We start from the raw sequence: 13,050 nt of genomic DNA, 5'->3' as shown, positions 1-13,050 counted from the left end.
GTAATGGTAACACAAGAATGTGGGAGAAACTTTTTTTTTTGCTTTTTCTTAGGGCCACACCTGTGACATATGGAGTTTCCCAGGTTAGGGGTTGAATCAGAGCTGTAGCTGCCAGCCTACACCACAGCCACAGCAATGCTAGATCCTTAACCCACTGAGTGAGGCCAGGGCTTGAATCAGCATCCTCATGGATCCTAGTAAGATTTGTTTCCACTGATCCACGATGGGAATTCCAAGAATGTGGGAGAAACTTCTACCCTCTTTTCTAATACATACCTTGTGAGAAATGGGGTGAATTTTCCAGTGGGGCAGTGGGCACTGAGACCCCGAGTTCTTGATTCTATGTCTTGTACTTAGTTCCTTAAGTTAGAAAGAACAGTAGCTACTTGCATTCTGTACATATCTATGCAAATTTTCTATTAAATAGAGCATGTTTGAGCATTGATAACATTACTTTTTCCATTAGTTGTACAGGAAAAAAATATTCAGTTTCATTCAACTTCTCAAGTGTAAGATAGGAAGTTCTTAACAACATGCTTGCAAGGAGAAGTAAGAGAAATCAGAGTCAGGCTTTCTTCTTCCTTATTGCTTTCACAGTGTGTATATATTTAAGCTTGAGCAAAGATGACCACACTGCTAATGCATTAAAATCTGGAGAAATTTTGCTTTTTAGAGGGAAAAAATCTGCAGTGAATTTTATGCCAGATAATTTTATTGTATAGACATTGTATAACACCCCTTAGGGCATGACAAATACAGGGCAGCTATAAATTACTGCATTGGCAAACCACTGGAAAAGAATGAAGATTTATAATCTCAGTTATTGATCACTAAAATGATAGGAGTATCAATCTCTGCCAAGAGAAAGTGGGAAAGAGGAAAGAAGCTGAGGGGGGAGAAAAGGAACTCTCAGTAATGGAAGTCACAAAAGATACGATCAGGCTCTTCCTCTCATAACAAAGAAATGAAGGCCATGTTGAAGCAAAAGACATAATTAATTCGCATTACCTATTGTGGAAGCCAACTAACCCCAGAGAAAAATAAGCCCCTTGGACATGATGTTCGTGGTAGATAAAAAAAAACACATTACCCTGAAAATGTACACAACGCTTTGTGTGTGTGTATGTGTGATTATATGCACTGATCCTTAAATAGATTAAAACATGGTTAGATAATAAGACATGATCCCATCACAAAAATCACCCTTCAGACTTAAATGTATCGAAATAATGCTCTCAATAAACGAGAGACCAAGGAAAAAGAATTTTGAAACAACATTAAATAATGATACAAACCAAATTGATTATAAATCATCCAAAGAACGCTGATGTTTTATAAACTCTGGTCCTAAAACTTTCTAGATTTGTATCCAAGTTTTAAAAGTTTATTTAAAATACAAAGTATTGGAGTTTCCATTGTGGGTCAGTGGTAACAAACCCGACCAGTATCCAAGAGGACGCAGGTTCTATCCCTGGTCTCGCTCAGTGGGTTAAGGATCCAGCATTGCTGTGAGCTGTGGTGTAGGTTGCAGATGCGGCTTAGATCCCTCATTGCTGTGGCTGTGGTGTAGACCAGCAGCTAGAACGCTGATTCGACCCCTAGCCTGGGAACTTCCATGTGCTGTGGGTGTATCCCTAAAAAGACAAAATAAAAATAAAATAAAATAAAAGGTATTATTTGCACCTCTATAATGGAAAAGACCCAGTAAGATAAAAGTGTCAGGATGAGCAATAATATCATTCAGTCTTCAGGAGTATGTAACTTTCATCCATTGTTGGACCCAGTTGTATTCTGTTTAGAAATTTATGTTGAAGAAGTAATTCAAGAAGCAGGCAAAAATTGACAAAGGAGGATATTAATCACATTGTTATTTAAGTGATAGTTGTAATAAAAATTAGAAACTGCTGAACATAGAGAGGACTAGATAATAGCTTTTGATGTTGCATTATAATTCCTGTTTTGATATTTTTATTTGTAAGTTATTATATGCACATGGTAAAAAAAAAAAAAAGTAGTTTCCACAGTGAAAGGTTAGCTTTATTTTCACTCCCACCTAGCAATTATTCTCTCTAGAGGCAACTACATTCCAGAGATATTATATATCTATCCATCTATCTATCTACCTATCTATCTATCTATCTATCTATATATATATATATACACACATATAAATTTACATATATATATAAATAACACTCTCCATCCCCCCAATTTTCTTCTCCCCAGAAGTTTCCTTCACACCTTTAACCACCACACCCCATGTAAACACTGATTTGATTTTTATCAGCATCAGTTAGTTTTGGCTGTCACAGAAATTTATATTTTCAGAATTTAACTCTATGTATTATTTTATACTTGACTCCTTTCACTAAATATAATATCTGTAATAAGGATCTGTGTTCTTGAGTTTATCTTCAGTTTACTGATTTTTTTTACTGCTAGGTAGTATTCTACTATTTAAATAACACCAAAATTTTATCTGCTAAATATTTTCTTATTTCTAGTTTCTGGCTATTGTAAATAAGTCAGTTATTAACATCAGATACAGTTCTTTTGGGGACATATGTTTTTATTTATTTTGGTAAGATTCCTGGGGACTCAACCACAGAGCAACTGGGTATGCACACCTTTAAGTCATAATAGATTTTGCACTGTATATTTCTGGCATGTCCTTGTCAGACTTTGTTATTATAATAATGAGAACCTCAAAATTAATTGAGGAGGTGTTCTATCCTTTTCCATTTTCAGAATACTTTGTGTAAAAATGGACATTATTCATTTGATAGGATTTACCAGTATATCTGGGTCTGGAATTTTCTTGGCAGGAAGATGACATACCTGATATATGTCCTTATGTCACTGAGACCAAGAGATGCCCAGCTTTAGCTCTACTTTTTTCTGCTATGTTTGGGAGTCTTTCTCAGAGCAGAGCTGGGGTAAAGTTGGTGCTCACCTCACGTGTTTCTCTTTTCCCGGAGATGACATTCCTGAGCCGCTATGATTTAATATCTGCGGTTGGTTGTTCCATTTATTTGACCCAGTTTTATTCTTATTCCTGGAAGGAAGGTGAGTCCAATAGTTCATTCTTCCATTGTGGCTGGAAGTTGAAGTCTTTTTAAACATTGTTTTCCCATTTTGTCTTCCTTATATATCATTGTAGATTTCTTTGTGTTCATTCTCTTCAGGTACTTCCAAAAAGTGAAGTCTCATATTTTTTCATCATGAATTAGTGGGAAATCTTTTTTGTTTTTTTCCTGTCTTTTTAGGGCTGCACCCATGGCATAAGGAAGTTCCCAAGCTAGAAGTTGAATTGGAACTGTAGCTGTCATCTTACACCACAGGCACAGCAGTGCCAAATCTGAGCTGTGTCTGCGACCTACACCACAGCTCATGGCAATGCCTGGATCCTTAATCCACTGAGTGAGGCCAGGGACTGAACCCGTGTCCTCATGGATCCTAGTTGGGTTCATTACCACTGAACCACAACACAAACGCTGGGGAAATCTTTATTTATCAATATCTTCCCTCATTGATTCTCTTTATTCTTACTTTCTAGAATTCTGATGTATTTGTTACAATTCCCTACCATATGACCTAGCAATCCCACTCTTGGGCATATAGCCAGACAAAACATTCATTCAAAAAGATATATGCATCCCTATGTTCATAGAAGCACTATTCACAATAGTCAAGACATGGAAACAACCTAAATGTCCATCAAAGATGAATGGATTATGAAAATGTGGTACATATATACAATGGAATACTACTCAGCCATAAAAAGGACAAAATATAATGCCATTTGCACCAACATGGATGGAACTAGAGATTCTCATACTAAGCGAAGTAAGTCAGAAAGAGAAAAACTTTTATCATTTATTTGTGGAATCTGAAATATGGCACGGATGATACTATGCACAAAACAGAAATAGATCATGGCCAAGGAGAGCAGACTTGTTGTTGCCAGGGGGATTGGGGAGGGAGTGGGATGGATGAGGAATTTGGGGTGAGTGGATGCATACTGTTACACTGAAAATGGATGAGCAATGGGCTCTTACTGTACAGCCCAGTCACTCTGCTGTATGTGATTGGGTCACTCTGCTGTACAACAGATATTGAAGAAACATTGTAAACACCTATACGCTAATAAAAAAAAAATTCCCTTGTCTCATCCAGTATTTCAGCTGATCTAGGTTGCCAGTGCTTTCATTTCTGAGGAACCTGGGCTTTTTTGCCTTGTCTTGCTATGGTTGCTTCGATTATCTGCTTGCTCTATTGTGGGCATGAAAGTACAAACTTATGAGACTCATATCCCAAAAACTCACAGTATAATCCTTAGTATATAATGTTTACAAACCAAAAGAAATGTGTAACACACAGTATGTATTTTTTATAACAGCACAGTAACTAGAAGTGTGCAACAGATGATATATAATATATATGCATTTTTATAGTAACCAAATCAAAACAAACAAACATATAGAAACAACCCAAATGCTATTAACAGAAGAGTGGAGAAATAATTTGTGTTGTATTAACAATGAAGATTCCACATGAGCGATTCTACGTTATCTACAGCTACAGTGGCTACATGCTTATTAGAAATCTAATACTAAGTGAAACAAACCTCAGAAGACCAAGTACAAAAATAAATAAGTAGAAATAATGTTATACTGGGGGGAAATAGGATGGAAGTGTTCATAGCACACCAACTCTCCCGTTGGGAATATATGAAGAGCCTGATACACTATAAAATAAAACATTTGAACATGCCATAGAGCTGCAGAGGGAATAGGGACTAAAGAGAGTCAAATTCTAAAGAGGAGGCAAACTTTCAGGAGTGAAATGAGAAGCTGAGCTTTCCGTGGAGGTAGTTTTCAAGCCTGGGCGTGTACATACGAAGACCTGGTCTTGGCCCAGACAGGAAACGACCTCTGAGAAGGAAGAAATCTGCAGATTTTGGTTATATCTGAGGCTTGTCTTCATACTTTCTTATACTATATGGTTTTGAATATATTTGTTTAAATGTTTACTACATTTACTGTAAGGCTCTCTTTTAAAATACATTTTGAGTTTTTAAACTGTCAGTCAATAATTTTGCTTCTTCTGTTAACGGGCTTCTTTTGTTTTTCCTCAATTCATTTAAATGTGATAAATTATTTAAAGATTTTGAAACGGAAATCTCTGTTTCGTAGAGGAAATTTGGCATATAGCTCGAGCAAAGGATTTTGCATCTTCCCTGGATTCTAGTTTCTCACACTTTGGTTGAAATTGCTTTGCTTTATAGATTCATTTGGGGAAAATTGGCTCTCTATGACATTACATCACTCCAATATTCACATCCTATTTTATATATTTCAGTAATATTCTATAATATTTTATAATTTTGTCCAAGACCTTGCGCATTTTTGTTAAATCCATTGCTCAGGATTTCACAATTTTGTTCCTCGTATCTAGAGGGTTATGTTTTCCATTAAATTTTTTATTGCCTAAGTATAAAAATATTCTTGATTTTCAGATCTTTGTTTTGTATCCATAACTTTAATGATCTGCTGTTCATTATAACCATTTATATGAAGAGTCTCAAATTTTTATATAGATAAGTATATCATCTGAATAAAAGACAAATTACTGAGTTTGTCTCTCGCTTCTCAAAATACACATTGCTTATATTTCATTCCTCTTGCCTTATTATATTGGCTAGAATCTCCAAGAAAATATTGAATAAGTAAGGACAATAGAAGTCACTGTTATCTTATTCCTGATTCTAATGGGGATGCTTCTGAGTTTCAACGTGAGAGGCAATGCTTGTAATTAAGTACCATGCCTTAGGTATTTACTAGCTATACACTAGCTATATTAAACAAGTGTTATTCTATCAACATTTGGTAAGAGATTATTGTTACTTAAGAAATGGTTGAGCATTTGTTTAGGGTGCTCTTTTCTAGACACTGGGGATGTAATTGCTAATTCATTTGAAGAAAGTTGTCCACTTCCCTTTCCCACTGCATGCAGCAAATTCATCTATTCCCATTTCCCTAGTCTCTTCTTAACTTAGTTTTCTGGATGCTACACAGATGCCACTTCCCTTTGAAAGGCACATCTGATCCCTCAGCTTCAGTTAGAACTATGCTTTCTTTGTCATCCCATCGTGGGATTTCCGTTCCGTTCCCGTCCTGACACTCGTCCCTCACACCTGCAATTATGTGTTAACTTGTCTTCATTCCCAGGAGCCTTCAAGTAAATGCAGCATCTTGATTCTAGTTATATCTTTAGTAACGTGGACATTATCTGGCATAAATTAGGTTCTGAATACTTGTTTAAGTGATTAAGTAATTCCTTATTAATTAATTTCCTAAGTTATTTTAGAGCTGAGGTGGAGTCAGAGTATTTTTCAGCCTAAAATTATCATCACTCTGAGCTTTGATAGAAGAACTTTGGCTTATTTATGGGCAAATGCAGGCCCATCATATATAAAAGATAAATGTTTGTGCTGAGAAAGTTGTTTCATACCCCATGCTGACACCTCTCTGCAAGACCTATGAGAGAAATGCCTCTCTAGTTTCTCATCTCAAAGATCTATATTCCTCCTAAACAACTAGTTTGTTTTTATCTTATGGACAGAATGACACATAAAACTGACTGTGTTTTCTATTTCACGTTGTTTGGAAAACATAGAACCAAATAGCAGCTTACTTCTACCAAAGGTAATATACCATCTTTTTTTCCATTTAATTTCTGATTTTCTTTTGTATTTGTACTATTACTTTTTCCCTCTCCTTGATGTCATTAAATTGTATTTTATATGGTTGAATTATATGTTCCCCTGTTAACTACCTTAAATCCTTTTTCAACCAAGCAAGGTAAAACATTATTAGAGTTACCTATTATTGAAGACATTCTCATCATTTTAACTCATTCTAAATGCTGCTAGTAGGTTTGTCTATTAGCAGTACATATATACGTGTGTCTTGCTCCTGAGTAGAATTCTTTTAGTGACTTCTCACTGCTTCTAAGAAGAGACACAAAATTCTTAGAAAGTAGGGCCTTCATACCCTTTGACTCAGTGCAGTCTTGACATATGATCATTTATCTCTGCATTTGACGGGTTGATTTGGAAATAAAATATACAAATAAATATCTATGACAACATACTGGCTTATCTTTCTATCAAATTATGGAGAGAAACATTTTCTTTTCACAGTAGTTTTCTTCTTATTTTTTGGTTTTTTTTCCCCCATGATATACATTGGACTGTACATGGCAAGAAATGGAAATTCTAGAAAGTGTATCTGATATTGCAGAAAATGGAGAAGGAGGAAGAAAGAGTGGAACCATCAACCATTCAACTGTTGCCTAAATAAATAATGAAATCTTAACATGCTGTGCTCTATGGAACAAACTGCCATGTAGAGGTGAACTCAGAGTCCAGGAAAACTTGTGCCTGCAATCACCAAGTTTGAAGTGGCTTTAACTTAAATGAAAGTGGTAGATTATTTCAGGGGAAAAAAACCCCAAATACTAAAGAATATTTTCAGGATTCAAATATAATCTTCCCTGCTATATTATCCCCTTGGTTTTTCTTCCTACATCTGTACTTTAACTCACATGTTCTGTGTGTTGTCCACATTGATCCTGGAGTGTTTCCTGTTGGCATATTAGTCATAAAAATGTGTCACTCTAAATGAAGAGACATTTTGTTGTTGTTGTTGTTGTTTTGTATTTTTTTTTGTTTGTTTTTTTGGTCTTTTTGCCTTTTCTAGGGCCGCTCCTGTGGCATATGGAGGCACAGGCTAGGGGTTGAATCGGAGCTGTAGCCGCTGGCCTACGCCAGAGCCACAGCAACGCAGGATCTGAGCCGAGTCTACAACCTAACCACAGCTCACGGCAACGCTGGATCCTTAACCCACTGAGCAAGGGCAGGGACCGAACCCGCAACCTCATGGTTCCTAGTCGGATTCATTAACCACTGCGCCACGACGGGAACTCCATGAAGAGACATTTTTAAAAACATTATTGTTGCCTTTTCTATGTGTATTTTGAGCTCTGCATAACTTCCTAGAATTCTTCTTTAAAAGGAAAGTATTGAAAAAAAAGGCCCTTTGAAATTACAGAATGCTTCAGGAAAATAAAGTCTCTCTTCAATTAAATCTTTTGAAAAATCTATGCATGACACTTTCGAAGCCAAAGCATGGGTTGGTTTTATTGCATTTGATGCTGTGACAAAATACCCTAATTAGCACTTTGGTATAATTTACCACTGTTTCATTAAAGCTGATTGCCTAACTACCTGGGAAGTTAACATGGCTTCTTGAGTACTCGATCTGCCTTATTTTTCTCCACTACAGCTGTTTGTAGGAATGGAGCAAAGAGCATTCATTATCGAGAAAAAAATAATTCTGATAAAGGTTATAATACAAGAAAAATATGTAATTTTGCTCGGTACCTCCTCAGCCCTTTCCGTTTTTAATTGGTTTGGGTTTATGATGAGACCTCATGTGACAGCATAGATACCTGGCATTCAGCTAATCTTTTACCAATTTGGAAAGCTAAATCAAGTTCATTTCATTTATCTTGTTAATCATTTCAGTTTTGAAAATCTGCGCTTGAAAACTGAAGTGCATTAAAGTCCACTAAATTAAGCCCATGCTGGCTTTCAGGGGTTCTACAGATTACACAGAAATAGTGAAATCCATTGAAATGGTTTGAGGTAGGGATACAGGGGAAATGTTTTAAAAGATACAAACACTAACAAGCAAGGGTAGATGAAATGCTGTCATGTTTGTAAGAGTAATTTCCTTTCATGTTTTCAGCCATTGGTGAAAATCCACATGCGTTTTATCTTTTATTCCTTAACCACCCCATCCCCATCCCCAACTATGAGACATGACACATCCATCAGCATGGTACTCTGATGGATGCTCTACGGGAAATCCATACTTTAACAGGAGAACCAATGATATCTACCATTATAGAAGCTATGATTCGGATCAAGAAGCAAACCTGCAGATAATCCATACTCCAGGCAGGCTTGTAGTAGCTTCATAGCAAAGTAGCCCATAATAGCCTCATCTGAAAAGAATATTTAGAAAACAATAACAAAAAGCTTGTAAATTCTGGTTAAGCCATTTACATCCTAACAGAAGAAGAATGGGCTTAATTATCTTTCGAAATTCCTCTGCTACAGACTGACAGTAAGCTGCACATTAAGTAACCATTTTATTTTTGTTGCTAAAATTAAAGTGACTTTCTATAGGAGATACTTTAGGTGAAATCTGCAGTGAAGACCAAATTTAGCTCTACGATTTTTTTTTTTTAGCTCTTCCCCTAGTTCATAAATATGAAAATGAACTTTTTGAATTTAGTTGCAGGGACTTTTTACATTAATATTTTATCCTTCTTAGAAGTTTCTGGTGCTTTTGGAAACTTCTTCCTTGGCCCCTCTGTCCCTTGAATTATTCTCAACAATGCATGCCCACCCCCCAAAAAAAAATATATCAATGGAAAAGGTGCAGCCTTGGTAATCTTGGTATTTCTCTCATTCCTAGAAATTGCAGTGTTGAGGAGTTAAAGGAAAAGACAAGAGGGAGTCTGTCTTGGGGAGGAGGTCAGGACAGTAAGAGATGCACGGATTGAAAATATACAGATAATAATAGTAAAAATGTAAATAACAATATTAACTTATTATTTTACAGATTTAGAAAAAGAGAAAAGGAAAGAAAAAAAAAAAACAGTAATCAAACCCCATCATCATGAGCTATGGTCTATCCATTAAAATGGAAGGGAATTACATGCAAATGCTTCAAATAGAAAATGCAGAATACCTTTCCACTGATGATTTTTAGTTGTCAGGACAAGTGAGACCCAAACAGCAGACAGAATGGTCCCAGCATGCTTGTTGCCTTTTTTGTTTGCACAGTAGCTGTCAATTCCAGCCTTGCAGGTAGTAGAACCCAGCGGGAGGCAGGGGCGGGACCCAACCACGCAGCCTGAACTGAGAGCAAATTTAAATTACTGAGCCTTTTTTCCCCCTTTTTTATTTTTCTACTCTGCGACAAACTGAAAAGATTCCAGCACGCTAATTTAACCACCCTGCTTCTTCTTTGCTTTTTTTTTTTTTTTTTTTTTTTTTTTGTCTCCCTGCTTCCAGGATCATTAAAAGAGAAACCTGTAAAGGCAACATTCCTGTAACCGAGTTGGTGCTGCAACGTGCTGGTAAGAAAACATATTTATTTTTTTTTATCCTTTTTTTTTTTTTTTTGCTTTTCCTTTATTTTTTTATTTTTTATTTTTTTAAGAGCTGAAGGCTTTGTCTGTCTAATGCAGTCATAAGCGTGGCTTCCCTGCCGTGAGGGGTTAGCATGTAATGAAAAGGTGTAATTGCCTGATATGTGACCTTCGCGTCATATGTATAATGGGTAATAACAGATCCGTGTGTACCCTGATGATGCTTCTCTCCGCGAATTGATGAGTCGCCCAGTTGCAACAGGGCTAGGACTGTCGCACCATGGCAAGGAGTTGTTGCTCGTTTAAGGCTGGCATTTCCGTGTCCTGTCGGGGGGGGGAGAATTCTTGAGTTCTCCAAGTTATTTGCTTGCAGAGGTGTCGTGGGTTTTAATAGGTCTCTGACAGACTGTAAGTGCTTTGTTATTTACTCTCCAGACAGGAAGTACAATGATGAAACTTTTTTTTTAAAGTAACCCTGTAATTATCCTAGACTTCCTTAGTCCAGATAATGAGGAGACCAAAGTGAGTTCTGGGTAGCGTTATTTTAATCCCTTTCATCTACAACTCATCAGGAGTTCATTAGACAATCGACGGGACAGCCTAGATCATCGGGGGACTGAGAACTTGAGAGGGCCACTTTTTTCTTGAAAAGGACGAATTTTAATTCAGCCCAATTAAATGCAACAAGTATTTCTGTATACATCACCTGGGACTAGAACAGAGAATGTTCTTGTCTGATAGTCTGTTGCGGGAAGAGATGTCCAGCAGTCGGCTTTGCATGCTACTGTGAGGACTGATCAGATCATTTAAGACACGTTTCAAATGCAGGACTGTTGACGATGAGATAGTTGCCAAGGTGAAGTCTCTGACAACCAATGTACTTCTCTTCCTCCTGTGCAGGCACATTTATGTCAATTTGCAACGATGCTTAGCACATTTTTGACTGCATTTTAAAATTATAAGGAGAGGAGATAACATAGAAATCTTTTCTTTCTTAAAATCCTATATCCTTGTGGCAAAGTTTGAGCTTTTACCCCAGTGCTGGCCTCAGAAGCTATAAGACACAAGGACAGGTTTAGATTGGAAAATGAGTGTTCTTGGACTGAGGTCAAGAAACTTAGGAACAGATATTTTTCCTTTACAGCCTTTAAAAACACACGTAAAATATCAAGGGGTATTTTTGTCTGTGTTCCATGGTTGTCTGTAAACTGTGGTCATTTTTGGTTTTGTGCCTTTTGTTTTCGGTTTTTAGTTAGATAAGTAAAAATGGACCAGAAAGATGGTCAAAAGAGAATGTAGTTACCCAATATCCATTAAGACCTTTTCCTAAAGAAAAAAAAAAATCTCTCCTTTGGACGTTTGAAGATTGTATGCCATGTGCATCTGGTAGGGAATGTGGCAGTCTACATCCTGGTAACATTTGGTCTCTCGTCTCTGGAGCTATTCTATCTAATTGTGTCATTTCTACATTTAAACAACTCTGAACCGTGCCGCCCTGCAGGTCCTCACCGTTGGCCCCCAGATCACTTGCAATGTCTAAAAAGACCTTGGAACATTAGAAAATGTCAATTGTTGGAATAATTTCTGCCTCTCATAACAAGAGAAAATACTGTGGATTTAATAGTTCGTTTCTAAAATCCATTTTTATCCACCAGTAACTGTCTATTAGGAACATTTCCGTTATAATTGGAATAAATTGTTGCCCAGTAACAAGCAACTAACTCTGAAGCTACTTGCCATAGAAATCAGTGACTAGAAATAGCTACAAAGAGCTTAATGCAAGTCAAACCGCAGCACTTGCATTTCTTAATTTTTTCAAAAAAAAAGTATTCAATTTTTAATAGTTTTATTATGCTACTTAAATTCTTGACTTTTTTTTACTCAAGGTCCCTCTTCTAGGAAAATTTCTAATTGACCCAAATCCCTGGTGTGAAAAATAGAGGCCCATAGACCTTTGGAGAAAAATGTTTTTTCTTTCTGACTCAAAATAAGAATAGGAGAGGATGAGCATACTCTCTCAGACTATGAACGTGAAGAAGATTCTGGGCCAGCAACACCATTACATGTGAAGAACGGCTATCATCTCTTGCAGAACGTAATGCAAAATTACAGGTTTCACTGTAGGACTCTGTCATTTGAACGAGTAATCAGTCCATAATTCTATAGATTGCTGCAGGTAAATGATGCTTCTCCCCATTAATAAAATATGGAATAACGCTGAAGTTACTTTAGTTAGATTTTTACCCTATCCATTTTTTTTTCCAAGAGAAACAGATCCTCATAAACCCAAATCCTGATATTGAAATATACTTAATACCAGAATGTATTTTCTTCTTCCCTAGCTGAAGGATGATAATATTACAGTTTCAAGGGCAAATTTCTTCAACAATGGTTCTGCATTTTCCATTTAGCTCTGGCGGCAGTGGGGGATAGTTTTCAACCTTCTAATTGCACACATGTTGGGATGAAAAAACACTGTTATTTTAAACACAGACACACAAACAGACAAAATTATAAACACTAGCATGAAAATATCTAGCAAATATAAAGGTGTAAGTAGTGCTTTCTGAAAATATGACTGTCGATATTTGCTCAGCTCAGTATCAGTTGACAGGGTATCAACTATTTTAGAATCTATGGGAGCACTAAGAATGAAAAAGCCCTATCTTGGCCATCCAGGGAATGACAGTGTAGTGGAAGTTTAGCTGGTGGCCTAGAAAGCAATTTGATTAATTGGCCTGTGAGGAATTTTACATTGTGTATGGTTCTCGGGAACAAATAAAATTATAATGTATTGTTATGACCTCTTAGAACAGGCATATT

The 13,050-nt window shown here is 36.6% G+C and overlaps 1 protein-coding gene across 6 annotated transcripts in view; it reads left to right on the top strand.

The window, feature by feature from the left end:
• The first annotated feature begins 9,939 nt into the window (after positions 1-9,939).
• Positions 9,940-13,050, top strand: part of CELF2 (CUGBP Elav-like family member 2) — an 872,498-nt gene continuing 869,387 nt past the window's right edge. For 4 of the 6 annotated variants that reach the window (NM_001445143.1, NM_001445140.1, NM_001445141.1 and 1 more), the window contains 1 exon segment: positions 10,108-10,215. The gene's annotated coding sequence lies outside the window, so the exon portion shown is untranslated. 6 annotated transcript variants of the gene reach the window in all.

The sequence above is a fragment of the Sus scrofa genome, chromosome 10 (assembly GCF_054392235.1).
Source record: "Sus scrofa isolate SSC_HxYL_T2T_F1_AM1 chromosome 10, Sscrofa_HxYL_maternal_Yorkshire_Landrace_v2.0, whole genome shotgun sequence".
In the NCBI taxonomy this organism is placed as follows: domain Eukaryota; kingdom Metazoa; phylum Chordata; class Mammalia; order Artiodactyla; family Suidae; genus Sus; species Sus scrofa.
The sequence above is the reverse complement of the archived record's forward strand: the minus strand, read 5'-3'. Positions and strand labels throughout refer to the sequence as shown.